The following is a 12,987-nucleotide window of genomic DNA, read 5'->3' on the forward strand; positions in this document are numbered from 1 at the left end:
GCCATGCTCAGTTCAGGTGTGGGGATAGAGTGATGAATAAAATAATTTTATTTTCAAGTAGATTTTACATTGGAATGGGATAGAAAGACCATAAACATGAAAGATGGATAAATAATTGCAGAGAGTGCTGTGGAAGAAATATAACAAATGCAAACATAAATTTCATCTGACTAGTTCTCTTGGCTATTTTCCAGAAAAGTCAAGGGTATACCGTTGAAATGCAACTCTGAAGTTAATCTGTTAGGGCCTAAAATAATTCTGTTCTGGCTTGTAGAATTCTTCTGCAGGCTGTTGGGAATAGGGTACAATTTTTGTTTGAAAACTCATTTGTTCCAGCTGAGCTTCAGCTGAAGCAGTTTGAAATTGTTTTCGGAGTAGAGCCTTGAGCACACCATACTTATATGCATTATATTAAATTGGTTTTAGCTTCATCATAACTACAGGTGAAAAATACTACTATTCTATTTTATTGGTTAAGTAGAGTGAGGCTTTGTCTCTATCAGGGCTCTAAAGCAGGGAAAAGATGCCTCCTCCAAATCTGTAGGACCACCATTGGTTTTCTTCTTTGCCTATTTCCCACCTGTTTCTGATTTCTTCACCTGGGCTCCTCCCCCTCCCGCTGCGGAGGGCATTCAGCTCGCGTGCAGCCCCGCCTACCTCCCGGGGCGTGGCCATCGGTCCGGGCCCCGCCTTCGCCCAGCCCGCGAACGCCTGCCTTTTTTCCCTGACCGCGGATCGAGGGCCCGAGCGTGCGCGCGCGCCCCCGCTCGTGGCCCGGCTCGGCGTCAGGAGCGCGCTCTGTGTGGCCGCTGCCGCCATGTTGTTGTGGTTGTGAGAAGGCGGCGGCGGCAGCGAAGGAGCAGCCGGACGAAACGCTCCAGCGGCCCAGGCGCTGCCCCCCGCCGGCCCTGGCTGGGAGCCTAGTGGGGTGGCGGAGGAGGCCGTGCCGTGGCGGGCCTCGCCATGTCCTGCCGCCCGGTAAGAACGCCCCCCCCCCTCCTCCGGGGGTAAGGAGGGGCTGGAGGAGGGGCCGGCTTCGGCCCCGGCGCAGCGGCTGTCACCCTCTGAGGAGGCGGCGGCCCGTGGGGGGCTGGGGACGGCGTGCGTGGCCTGGGGAGGGGTGTCCTGGGCGGCGGCCGCGGCCGCCAGGGGGAGGCGTGGGGAGTGGGAGCGCAGTGGCCGGGCCCGGCTCGGAGCGGGGGAGGCGGGGTCCCAGGCCCCGGCGGCCATCCCGGACTCGGTGCGGACGGGCCCATGGGTCTAGGGGTGTGAAATGCTACCCCGGGAGCGTCCGGGGAAGTGCTTGCGGACCCCGGGAGGTGAGTGTATGCCCCCCCCTCCCCCCGGTTCCCGACCGGGTCTGTGGGAGTCCACTGTGGCGAGAGGCCGGAGGTCGGGGCCAGCGGAGCCCCTGAGGCGAGCGGTAAGGGCCCGGGACTTGTGGGAAGGAGGAGTGGCCGACTGTGCAGCAGGGCATCCTCCTGACCTGGTAGTACTTGGGTGGGAAGGATGGTTCGGAGGCGGTTGAGAGCTCAGGAAACACTGGGTCAGACAGCTCCGCGAAAGATTGTTATTTCTCAATTGGAAATTCTGTTGCTTCGGACCCCTGCGATAATATTGTTGCTTGTACTTTGGGCTGGAAAACTTAGTTCAAAATAGTGGGTTGAATTTTATAGGTGCTTTAATAAACTTCTCTGGGGTCTGGTAATCTCGTCAGTGAGTTTTGCACTTGATCTATTGATGTTCAGGTGTGTCTTCACCAGCCTGAGGCCTAAATTCTTGATTGGTTTAATATCTTGACGTCCACTTTATCCGACGGAATCTAATTTTTCACAACAAAAAAACCGTGCATACTCTTCTAGTTGAGGTTCAACTTCGTTTTTCGTAATGTGGACGGTGATGCCATCCAAGGCTTGGGTTGAATTACACGAAATAATTTTTTACATTAAACATTTGTGATTTGTACTTGGAGAGGTGATAGGAACTTTATTCTTTCAGGTTAAAGGCTGTTTCTGTAGGGTCAGAGACCCAAGCAGGGTGCATTGGTGGCATGCAGAAAGTCTTGCCTACTATAGCCTGTAACTTCGGTGGGTCACAGAGCTTACAGAATGACAGTTTTGAGTAAACCCAGTACAGTATGTGATATTAAACTAAATTTGGAGAGTTCCCGAATTTTAAATTGGCTGCCTGTGAAGGCCTCTTTTAGCTCTAATTACCTCCCTTATTTTCAGGTGACCCAGAGCAGTTCAAGTGACCAGCATAGTGGTACAGCCCTACTTGTAGTTAATAGCAAGCCATAGGAGAATCCATGTTTCTTAGCTTGTAGGCTAGGTTTTTTAGTTCAGTGGTTACCTAAACACGGTCATCAGAAATAGTATGGACTGTCTTAAATGTTGATTCCTAAGCTCCATGCAGGACCTGGTGAATAAAAATCTCTGTGGGTGGGGCATGGGAATCCATCCTTACAAAGCTCCATGAATGATTCTGGTCAGCCAGGCTTGGGAACCTGTGAAAGTCAGCTGTAGGTCACCTTTGGTATTCCAGAACTTTTCTATTAATTAGGACTTCTGAGAGTGCTTTTAATTCTTTATAGAGCTTTAATTCTTATAGGGAAGAAGGGGAAGCCTGAGAAACCTAAATCTGAAAATTGAGCATCTCTTAAAATATAATGGATTTAGATAGGGGAATCAGATTTGTTGCCAGAAGTTAGTTGTGCAAGTCTTTGGGAACATACCTGATAAAATTAGGTGCTGCTTGACTGGAGGTGTATCTAGAGATGCATCAAAAGATCCATGGGGAAAAAAAGGAGAGTGAGAGGCAGTAAGTTTACTTCTGGCTCACAAAGGAGTTCATGGTATGTGCTTCCCAACATCTCAACATCATGGTTGCTCCTAAACCATCTGACTCAGGTTTCTAGTAAAGTGAGGGTAGGGTGGATGAGTTACCAGTCATTTGAGATGATGAGGGTTGTGCACCAGGAAGGTTTATTGTGGATTGTGAAAAGTTCTTGAAACTTGCCCCAGTCCATGAGGAGTGGTCAAGTCAGTTTTTAAAGTTTATTTTGAGAGAGAGAGTGTGAGCATGCATGGGGAAGGGCAGAGAGGGAGAGAGAGAATCTGAAGCAGGCTCAGCAGTGACAGCTCAGAGCCAGATACAGAGCTCGAACCCATGAACTGTGACATCATGATCTGAGCTGAAACCAAGAGTCGGACGCTTCACCGACTGAGCCACCCAGGTGCCCGGTAAAGTCAGTTTTTAATTCTTTTGTAGTTCTGATTAACACCTTCTGTGGTAAAAGTGGAATAGTGAATTACCCAAGAAATATTCATATTACAGAGGGGGTGTGGTGAGGTTCTATTTAAGTTTGGAAGAATTGGCAGAAAACGTTGGTATAGTTATGTAGAGTAGTGAAGGAGTTTGGTAAATATCCTGTCAGGTCATAGACTAGTATTTTAGAGAAGTGTATCCAGTTGAGCAAAAGGCTTTTTCTGTTTTGTTTTCTTGGTGTCTTCAGTACCTAGCATAGTTCCTAGTGTATATTGTGCTTTCAGATATTTGTTGAGCAAATGAATAGTATTTAAGATGGGGAAAAAAAAGTTATGGTGGTTGATAACATGAGTTATTAAAAACTACGTGATACCTTGTATTGGATTAAAGAGCCAGGTTTGAGCTCATGTGGTTTGGAACTTTGCAATTCCTTCAAGAGGTTCTGTATTCTAGGGGCTCCTGGCTAGCTTAGTTGGTAGAGCATGCAACTCTTGATCTCAGGGCTGTAAGTTCGAGCCCCACATTGGGTATAGAGATTACTTAAAATCTTTACAAAACAGAAGCTTCTCCCCCCCCTTTTTAAGACTGTCATTGTATACTACCCTGTCCCCCAGTTTTTGGGTCTTAAATGTGTCTTTTTTAGGTTTAGTAGCCCTTTCTAGTGACATTTTATTGGATGCAGAGACATTTAGGATAACAGGAAGCTGTAGATTGACAGATTCTGTGTCATTAATTGACTGTGGGACTGCTGTTAGGAGTGTCACTTCTCTGGATCTCTGTTTTCTCATCTATATGATTAAAGGCCTATACTTGTTGATCTCAAGTAGTTTCCTCAGCCAGATTCTGCAAGTCTTTTTATTAAAAAAAATTTTTTTTAACGTTTATTTATTATTGAGAGACAGAGAGAGACAGCATGAGAATGGGAGAGGCAGAGAGAGAGGGAGACACAGAATCTGAAACAGGCTCCAGGCTCTGAGCTGTCTGCACAGAGCCTGACACGGGGCTCGAACTCACAAACCGCGAGATCATGACCTGAGCCGAAGTTGGGCACTTAACCGACAGCCATCCAGGAGCCCCTTTTTCTTCATTTCTTTTAAAAGAAATATTATGGACAGCTCTTTCTGCCCGTGGGTCCTGTCCTTGTACTTTAGTAAAATCACCTTTTTGTACCAAAAAACAAAAACAAATACATATTTTTTAAGTAAGCTCTACACTCAGCATGGGGCCTGAACTTGTGACCCCCAAGATCAACAGTTGCATGCTTTAACAGGTGTCCTTCTACAAATCTTTAATAATTTGTAATTATGTTACTTGGTATTCATCTTACATAGGCAGGTGAACTTTTTTAATTAAAAAAAAACTAAGCCCAGCATCGGGCTCTGTGCTGACAGCTTAGAGCCTGGAGCCTGCTTCGAATTCTGTGTCTCCCTCTCTGCTCCTCCCCCGCTCATGCTCTGTCTCTCTCTCTCCTTCAAAAACAAATAAAAACATGAAATAAAAAATAAAAAACTTGAACATTTTTGGGTTTTATTTTTAGCTTATAGATTGTGGACATTGTCCTAAAGTGCTCTGAAAATTGAGTGCATGTTGCAAGTATTACGCAGAAACAACATGCTTATGCTGTTGTAATTCACTTAGTGTTGAAATCAAAATGGATTTCACATGAGGAACTTCATAATTTAGTGTGAAGCCACAAGATTAAGAATGGTTTGGGGAAGTTTGTGTAATTTATGTGCCTAGTTGTTTCTTACAGACCACCCAATTCTGTAATTTTCTATGGTGAATTTATATGTAATTTTATAATCAGTGAAACATTCACTTAAGACAGAGTGTGAGATCAAATCCATACTGGATTCAAGTAGAATTTCTAATAGTTTTAGAGGCTACCAACATTAACATTCATTGCTGTTTTTAAGTCTTTATTTTGATACTAATATTGACACAATGCTCTCCATTTCTGTTTCTAGAAACTTTTTAAAAAAAAGTTTATTTTTGAGAGCGTGTGAGTGAGTGGGGGAGGGGCAGAGAGGGAGACAGAGGATCCCTCTGTGCTGATAGAGAACCCCAAGTTGGGCTTGAACTTAGGAACCATGAGATCAGATGCTTAACTGACTGAGCCACCCAGGTGCCCCTGTATCTAGAAACTTTTAAAAAATATGTATGTATTTTTTTATTACGTAAACTCTATGCCCAACTTGGGGCTCTCACTCAGGATCATGAGATGAAGAGTGGCATGCCCTATTAAATGAGCCAGCCAGGTGCCCCTTGTATCTAGAAACTTAACATACCTTTTAAGTTCATATTTGTGTTAGATGTTCACAATGAAAATTGTAGCATGAGAACAGGTAGAGGAGTGAATCCTGGGTTCAGGCTTGAGTTGTGTTCCTTGTTAGCTGTGTTGTTTCTGGCAAGCCACATAACCCCTCTGAACTTTAATTCCCTCATTAATAAAAGGAAGAATAATCTTTTATTTAGATAAAATGGAATGGTGTATATGAAAAGCAGTCTAAAAAGTAAGGGTATGATATATTAGAATCCTATTTTATTTTCTTAGAAGAGTTGGCTTGTGGAGCAGTGGTAAACCTAGTATGTACTGTCAGGTGTAGAAATTACTAATGTCACCAACACGGTAACAGAAAAGATTTCTGCTTCTGTAGACCTCCTAGAGAAGCCTTTTAGCACTTGCATCCTGTATGCCAATAGGAATAGTCACAGTGTGACAGGAACTTGAGTGGGATTGGGGATGTCTCACAATTGTGCAAAGGTTTGCACTTGGAATAGATTTGCTTGATTTCACCCGTTTTGTTATATTGGAGCAGTGGTAGAAGGTGGTGGAAGGAGTTTAGTATACTCTGTGTGAAGTTCAGGACTATTTTTGGGTGGTAGGTGGCAACAACATTAGGGTAAAGGTATCAATGTGGTGATCTTAGTTTAGTTTCAGAGAGAGGGAGGGAGGGGGAGGAAGGGAGAGAGAGAGGGAGAGAGAGGGAGGGAGGGAGACAGAGACAGAGACAGGCAGAGGCAGAGAATCCCAAGCAGGCTCCACACTGTCAGCATAGGGCCTTATGTGGGGCTAAATCTCACAACTGTGAGATCCTATCCTGAGCTAAAATCAAGAGTCTGACGCTTAACTGGCTGAGCCACCAAGGTGCCCCATCAATGTGGTGATCTAAAAATAAAGCATTAAAAGAAATAAAAAAAAAAATCAGCACATTGCAAATGATAAATATATTGATTTGAGAAACTTTTTATATGTTTATATACTGGGTTGCAACGCAAAAAATGTTTTTTCTTGAGTTGTTAAACTTTGAAGCAATTGCTTAGGGATATGGTATCTGGGCTTGGTAGTCAGGATGACTGTCCAAGATAGTAAAGCATAAAACAAATTAAAAACTGCAAGGAAATTATGAAGCTAGGTTAAATAAAAGCTGTTTTGTCAAGGGTAAGGTACCTTTTACCTCTGTTATAAAGTCCGTTTGATGAACAAAGGTAAGACATAGATTTATGCAAATGTTCTTAAGCAGTCTTTCCTTTTTTTTTTTAATTTAATTTTTATTTTTTTAAAATTTACATCGAAATTAGCATACAGTGCAACGTTGATTTCAGGAGTAGATTCCTTAGTGCCCCTCACCCATTTAGCCCATCTCCCCTCCCACAACCCCTCCCGTAACCCTCAGTTTGTTCTCCATATTTGAGTCTCTTCTGTTTTGTCCCCCTCCCTGTTTTTATATTATTTGTTTCCCTTCTGTTATGTTCCTCTGTTTTGTCTCTTAAAGTCCTCATATGAGTGAAGTCATATGATTTTTGTCTTTCTCTGACTAATTTCACTTAGCATAATACCCTCCAGTTCCATCCATGTAGTTGCAAATGGCAAGATTTCATTCTTTTTGATTGCCGAGTAATACTCCATTGTATATATATACCACATCTTCTTTATCCATCCATCCATCGATGAACATTTGGGCTCTTTCCATACTTTGGTTATTGTTGATATGCTGCTAAAAAACATGGAACGCTTCACAAATTTGAGTGTCATCCTTGCGCAGGGGCTATGCTAATCTTCTCTGTAATCATTCCAATTTTAGTATATGTGCTGCTGAAGTGAGCACTTAAGCACTCTTTCCTTAAATGACTGCTTGGTAACTACAGAGGTATTGTCTTGATGCTGACTACTACAAAGTATCATCTTGAATATGTCCAGGCCTGGATCTATTTTGTACCTATTTCACACAATATTTAGAATGATTTTATTATTAAAGATAGTAGCAAGTTTTCCTGATTTCCTCTGGGTTCTAAGTTTCCTTTTTTTTTTTAAATGTATGTTTATTAAAAAAAATTTTTTTTTAATGTTAGTTTTTGAGGGAGAGGGACAGAATATGAGCAGGGGAGGGACAGAGAGAGGGAGACACAGAATCTGAAGTAGGCTCTAAGCTCTGAGCTGTTGGCACAGAGCCTGACGTGGGGCTTGAACCCACGAACTGTGAGATCATGATCTGAACCAAAGTTGGACACTTAACTGACTGAACCACCCAGGCACCCCTAAATGTATGTTTATTTTTGTGGGAGAAGGAGCGAGTGTGCATGTGAGCAGGGGAGGGGTAGATAGGAAGATAGAACTCTGAAGTGGGCTTGGGCTCCATGCTGACAGCAGAGAGCTGGATGAGGGGCTTGAAACTCACCAACCATGAGATCATGACCTGAGCTGAAGACACTTAACCAACTAAGCCACCTAGGTGTCCCCCAAGTTTAATTTTTTAGTAGCTAATGCTTTTATAACTTAGTTCCAGAAGAGAAATATAAACTCATTTCGTTCTCTAAATTATTCATAGATTGATAAGCTGGCAAAATAATAAGGAATTATCATTATATTGATAAATTCTAACATATTTGGAAAGAATTGGTCTAAAGACAAAATGGCTAATTTAAAATAGGGTAGTTCTTATTCTTTTGTTCTAAGCTTATTTTTCTATAATATAAATCTTTAATTGTAAAGTATTTAGACTGATTCCATAAATCTTATGGGGCCAAGTAGAGTGTTCATAAAGAGTTTTTTGGGGGGCACCTGGGCTCAGTTGGTGAAGCATCTGATTCTTGATCTTGTCTCAGGTCATGATCTCATGGTTGTTGAATTCTAGCCCCTGCATCTGGGCTCTGTGCTGACAGCACTGAGCCTGCTTGGGATTCTCTGTCTCCCTCTTTCTTCCCTCCCCCCCCCCCCCCCCGCCATAAATAAATAAACATTAAAACATTTTTGGAAGTGCTACAGGGTAATAATAAGGAATTTTAACTTAGTCTAATTTTTAAAAAAAGTTTATTTTGAGAGAATGTGCATGAGCAGGGGAGGGGCAGAGAGAGAGAGAGAGAGAATGAGAATATCCTAAGCAGGCTCCTTGCTGTCAGTGCAGAGCCCCATGCAGAGCTCGAACTCAGGAACTGAGATCAGGACCTGAGCTGAAACCAAGAGTCAGGCACTTAACTGAGCCAACCAGGTACCACTTATTATTTTTATTAATTTTTTAAAATGTTTATTTTTTGAGAAAAAGAGTGCAAATGGGGGAGGGGTAAAGAGAGGGTGACACAATCTGAAGCAGGCTTTAGGTTCTGAATTGTCAGCACAGAGCCTGATGCAGGCCTTGAACTCATAAACCTCGAGATCGTGACCTGAGCCGAAGTTGGATGCTCAACTGACTGAGCCACCTAGGCGCCCCTAATTTAGTCTAATTTTTAATTTCAAAATCAGGTTGTTATTTCTGATTATGAAAGCTGTAAGTACATATTCAGTGTGTGTGTGTGTGGGGGAACCCTACAAAAAACAAAATTGAGATAACTCAGGACAATGAAATAGAGATAACCCATAATTCCACTTAAATGTGATGTTTGGTATTTTCCTTTTTTCTTATACATTATCTACTGAATACTTAAAAAGAACAACTTTCCATGTCAAATTGATGTTCTGTTCATGGTTACTTAGTGTTCTGTGATACAGATGCATCATAGTGTACAACAGTTTCCCATTAATGGACATTTTCTTTTTTTTTTTTTTTTTTTTTTTTCAACGTTTATTTATTTTTGGGACAGAGAGAGACAGAGCATGAACGGGGGAGGGGCAGAGAGAGAGGGAGACACAGAATCGGAAACAGGCTCCAGGCTCTGAGCCATCAGCCCAGAGCCTGACGCGGGGCTCGAACTCCCGGACCGCGAGATCGTGACCTGGCTGAAGTCGGACGCTTAACCGACTGCGCCACCCAGGCGCCCCAATGGACATTTTCAATTTTTCTCTTAAAACAGTGCTGTCATGAATTCTTTTGGACCTTTTTTATACAATTGTGCTACTATTTCCATAGGCTAAATTTCTAAAAGTGGGCTTACATGGTCAAAGGGTTTGTGTGCTAAAAAAAAAATTTTTTTAAAGATTTTTATACTTATATATTATTGTTTCATAATTTTTTAATTGAGGCTTCACTTTCTTAGGGCAGTTTTAGGTTCACATAAAGATTGAGGGGAAGTTACAGAGATTTCTCACATACTTTCTTGCCAGCACACATGCATAACCTCTTCCATTTTCAGCATCTTCCACCAGAGTGGCACATTTGTTAACAATTGATGATGTGACATTGACACATCATAATCACCCAAAGGCCATAGTTTACTTTATGACTCACTCTTAGTGTGCATTCTATGGGTTTTTACAAGGTATATGACATGACATCGTAAAGACTATTTTCACTGCCCTAAAGATCTTATGTATTCCACCTATTCATTGCTCCTTTCTGCCCCCAAATGCTGGCAGGCAACTACTGATCTTCATACTGTCTCCCCCCAAAATTTTTTTTATGTTTATTTTTGTGGGGGGCGAGAGGCAGAGAGAGAGAGAGGGAGACACAGAATCTGAAGCAAGCTCTAGGCTCCAAGCTGTCAGCACAGAGCCTAATGTGGGGCTGGAACCCATGAACTTCAAGAATGCTTAACTGACTGAGCCACGCAGGTGCCCTGGGTACATTCAGATTTAAAATGCACTTGGGGCACCTGGGTGGCTCAGTCAGTTGAGTTTCCGACTTTGACTCAGGTCATGATCTCACAGTTCACAGGCTCTGTGCTGACAGCTGGGAGTCTGGAGCCTGCTTCTATTCTGTCTTCCTCTCTTCTGCCCCCTCCTGCTCGCACTGTCTCTGTCTCTCAAAAATAAACATTAAAAAATTTTTGAATGTATTCAAGGTGTCCTATAGATAGGATGTCTATTAAAACATTAATGTTTTTCATTTTTTTTTTTATATCTGAGGGAGAGAGAGTGTGAGCAGGGGAGGGGCAGAGAGATGGAGACAGAATCTGAAGCAGGCTCCAGGCTTTGAGCTGTCAGCAAGGAGCCTGACGCGGGGCTCCAACTCAGTGAGATCGTGACCTAAGCCAAAGTTGGATGCTTAACCGATTGAGCCACTCAGGGACCCACGATGTCTATTTTAAAGTGCCACCAACAGGGTGCCTGGGTGGCTCAGTCAGTTAAGCGTCCTACTTCAGCTCAGGTCATGATCTCGTGGTTTGTGAGTTCCAGTTCCAGTCCCGCATTGGACTCTGTGCTGACCCCTAGGATCCTGGAGTCTGCTTTGGATTCTCTATCTCCCTCTCTCTCTGCCTCTTCCCCGCTCATGCTCTGTCTCTCTCTCTCTCTCAGAAATAAATGAAATGTTAAAAAAAATAACAAAGTTCTACCAACAGTATTTTAGTGTCCAGTTCCTCATATTCTTGCTAGTGATTTATTATCTTTTAATTTGTTGGTGGGAATTTAACATAGTTTGGGAATAGTTTTCCTTTTGCTCTTTTTTCAGCATCGGATCTTAGCCTCTACAGTTTAACTCTGTGGAAGGGGCAAGTAAAAATGAAAGTGCAGTGACAGAATAGTCCAGTGGTCTCTAAACTTTTTGATCCTCTCAATAGCAAAAAAATTTTGAGCATTAATCCTCAATCCTGAAGTATTTAATTTACATAAAATATGTATGGTAACAGGTTATTGTGTACCTTATAAAATATAAACAAAGAATTATCAAGGATGAACATTAAAAATAAAATTCAAACATTTTTATTCTTTCCCCCATGGAGCATATTGGATGTTCCTTGGTGGTATATTTTACTTTGCTTTGGATATCACTGCTTTAGACTCTTAAGATTTAATGTTGGGCCTTTATGTATGATTGTTTTTGGGCATTTCCTCTGGTTCTGCAGATGGTCCAGCCTAATTGGATTATGATAGTCTTTAAAGCGTTCCATGCATTTGAGAGTCATATCTGCAATAAGGGCAAACATAAACGTTGTTCAAAGTACAGTTTGATAACCTTTTGTCGTTGTTGAGGTAGTTGAATTCGAAAAGGGAAAATCATAGAATAGGAAACAATCTAAGTAGTCTATTCCTCTTAGATTTGAAGAACTGGTATCGTGTAAGGTATATTTTAAAATGTGCTTTATGGAAAGTGGTTTGGTTATAACATAGCTCTGTTTTCTAAGAGCTTAGAGACTGAGGGAAGGGATGAATAATTGCTACTTTGCTTGTGAAGTACCACAATTAACATGTCACTGTAACTCCATTTGGAAGAGCCTGAACCTTTAACTTTTAAAAAGTGCTTTATTGGGCTGAAACTTTCTATGGTGAATCTTCGATTAAAAACTAACTTTATATGCTAAGCGAAATTAGAGAAAGACAAGTATCTTATGACTACACTCATATGAGGACCTTAAGATACAAAACAGATGAACATAAGGGAAAGGGAAGCAAAAATAATATAAGAACAGGGAGGGGGACAAAACATAAGAGTCTTAAATATAGAGAACAAACAGGGTTGCTGGAGGGGTTGTTGGGCAGGGGGATGGGCTAAAGGGTAAGGGGCTTAAGGAATCTACTCCTGAAATCATTGTTGCACCATATGCTAACTAACTTGGATGTAAATTATAAAAAATAAATAAATTACAGAAAGTAAGAAAAAAAAAAAAGTAACTTTATTAAGTTTGAATAAGTTGCTTTTGATTTGTGCCCCCTCCCACCAAGTTATGAAATCAGGAAGTGGTGCTTTTTGTATTAGAAAGATGAGTCTCCCTTTGTCCTCCCATCCTGGGGAACTTAATTTCAGTTATTTCATACAGGTAGGTCATTGTCAGAGAAAGATAATATTAAGGTCTTAGAGATTGTGAAAAGCAAACTCGTGTGATTATTTTTTGCCAGCTGAAAGAAATGAGATAATTTACATTGAAGATGATTGCTGTATATAGTACTTTGGAAAAAAGGCTAGGTATCTCTTTTTAAACCTTATGATTTATAAGGTGCTTTCAAGTGTATTCTTAGACCCTCAAGGATTTAAGAGCATAATTTAATGAGTGATGATTTCCATTCCTTTGAGGCTACATGCATTGTGTTTGACATCATCTTTAAAGAGGTAGACTGTAAGCCCTACAGAAGTAAGTATTGATGGCTGTTCTCCCTCATTCCCCAGCACTTATATAATGCTCAGTACATAGTAAACTATTAATGTTTATGGACTGTTTAAACTCTTACATATTTTTTACACGTGTAAATAAGTAATAGTGTTATAAAACCTACAGTTAAAATTTTCTGTAGTTCTTTTATCTGATGTGCACAGAAAATGTTTTTTTTGGGGGAGAGGGCATTACTTTTACGTTAGCCTTTCATAGATCTTATTTTTTTATTTTTTTTTCAGCCTTTCAGATATTTTACCT

General features: G+C 41.6%; 1 protein-coding gene and 1 non-coding gene across 12 annotated transcripts in view; one reads left to right on the forward strand and one right to left on the reverse strand.

Moving 5' to 3' along the window:
• Positions 1 to 777: 777 nt before the first annotated feature.
• The window catches only part of MTMR3 (myotubularin related protein 3), a 148,409-nt gene continuing 136,199 nt past the window's right edge, over positions 778 to 12,987 (forward strand). For 7 of the 11 annotated variants that reach the window (XM_030336206.1, XM_030336204.1, XM_030336212.1 and 4 more), the window contains exon 1: positions 778 to 978. The gene's annotated coding sequence lies outside the window, so the exon portion shown is untranslated. Of the gene's footprint in view, positions 979 to 1,223; positions 1,320 to 12,987 lie in introns of those variants that run through there. The other 4 variants (XM_030336209.1, XM_030336211.1, XM_030336214.1 and 1 more) reach the window with 2 other exon arrangements.
• On the reverse strand, positions 7,269 to 7,376 carry LOC115498905. The gene has a single exon (XR_003964012.1). It is a non-coding gene; the product is annotated as a U6 spliceosomal RNA (small nuclear RNA).

The sequence above is a fragment of the Lynx canadensis genome, chromosome D3 (assembly GCF_007474595.2).
Source record: "Lynx canadensis isolate LIC74 chromosome D3, mLynCan4.pri.v2, whole genome shotgun sequence".
Taxonomy (NCBI): domain Eukaryota; kingdom Metazoa; phylum Chordata; class Mammalia; order Carnivora; family Felidae; genus Lynx; species Lynx canadensis.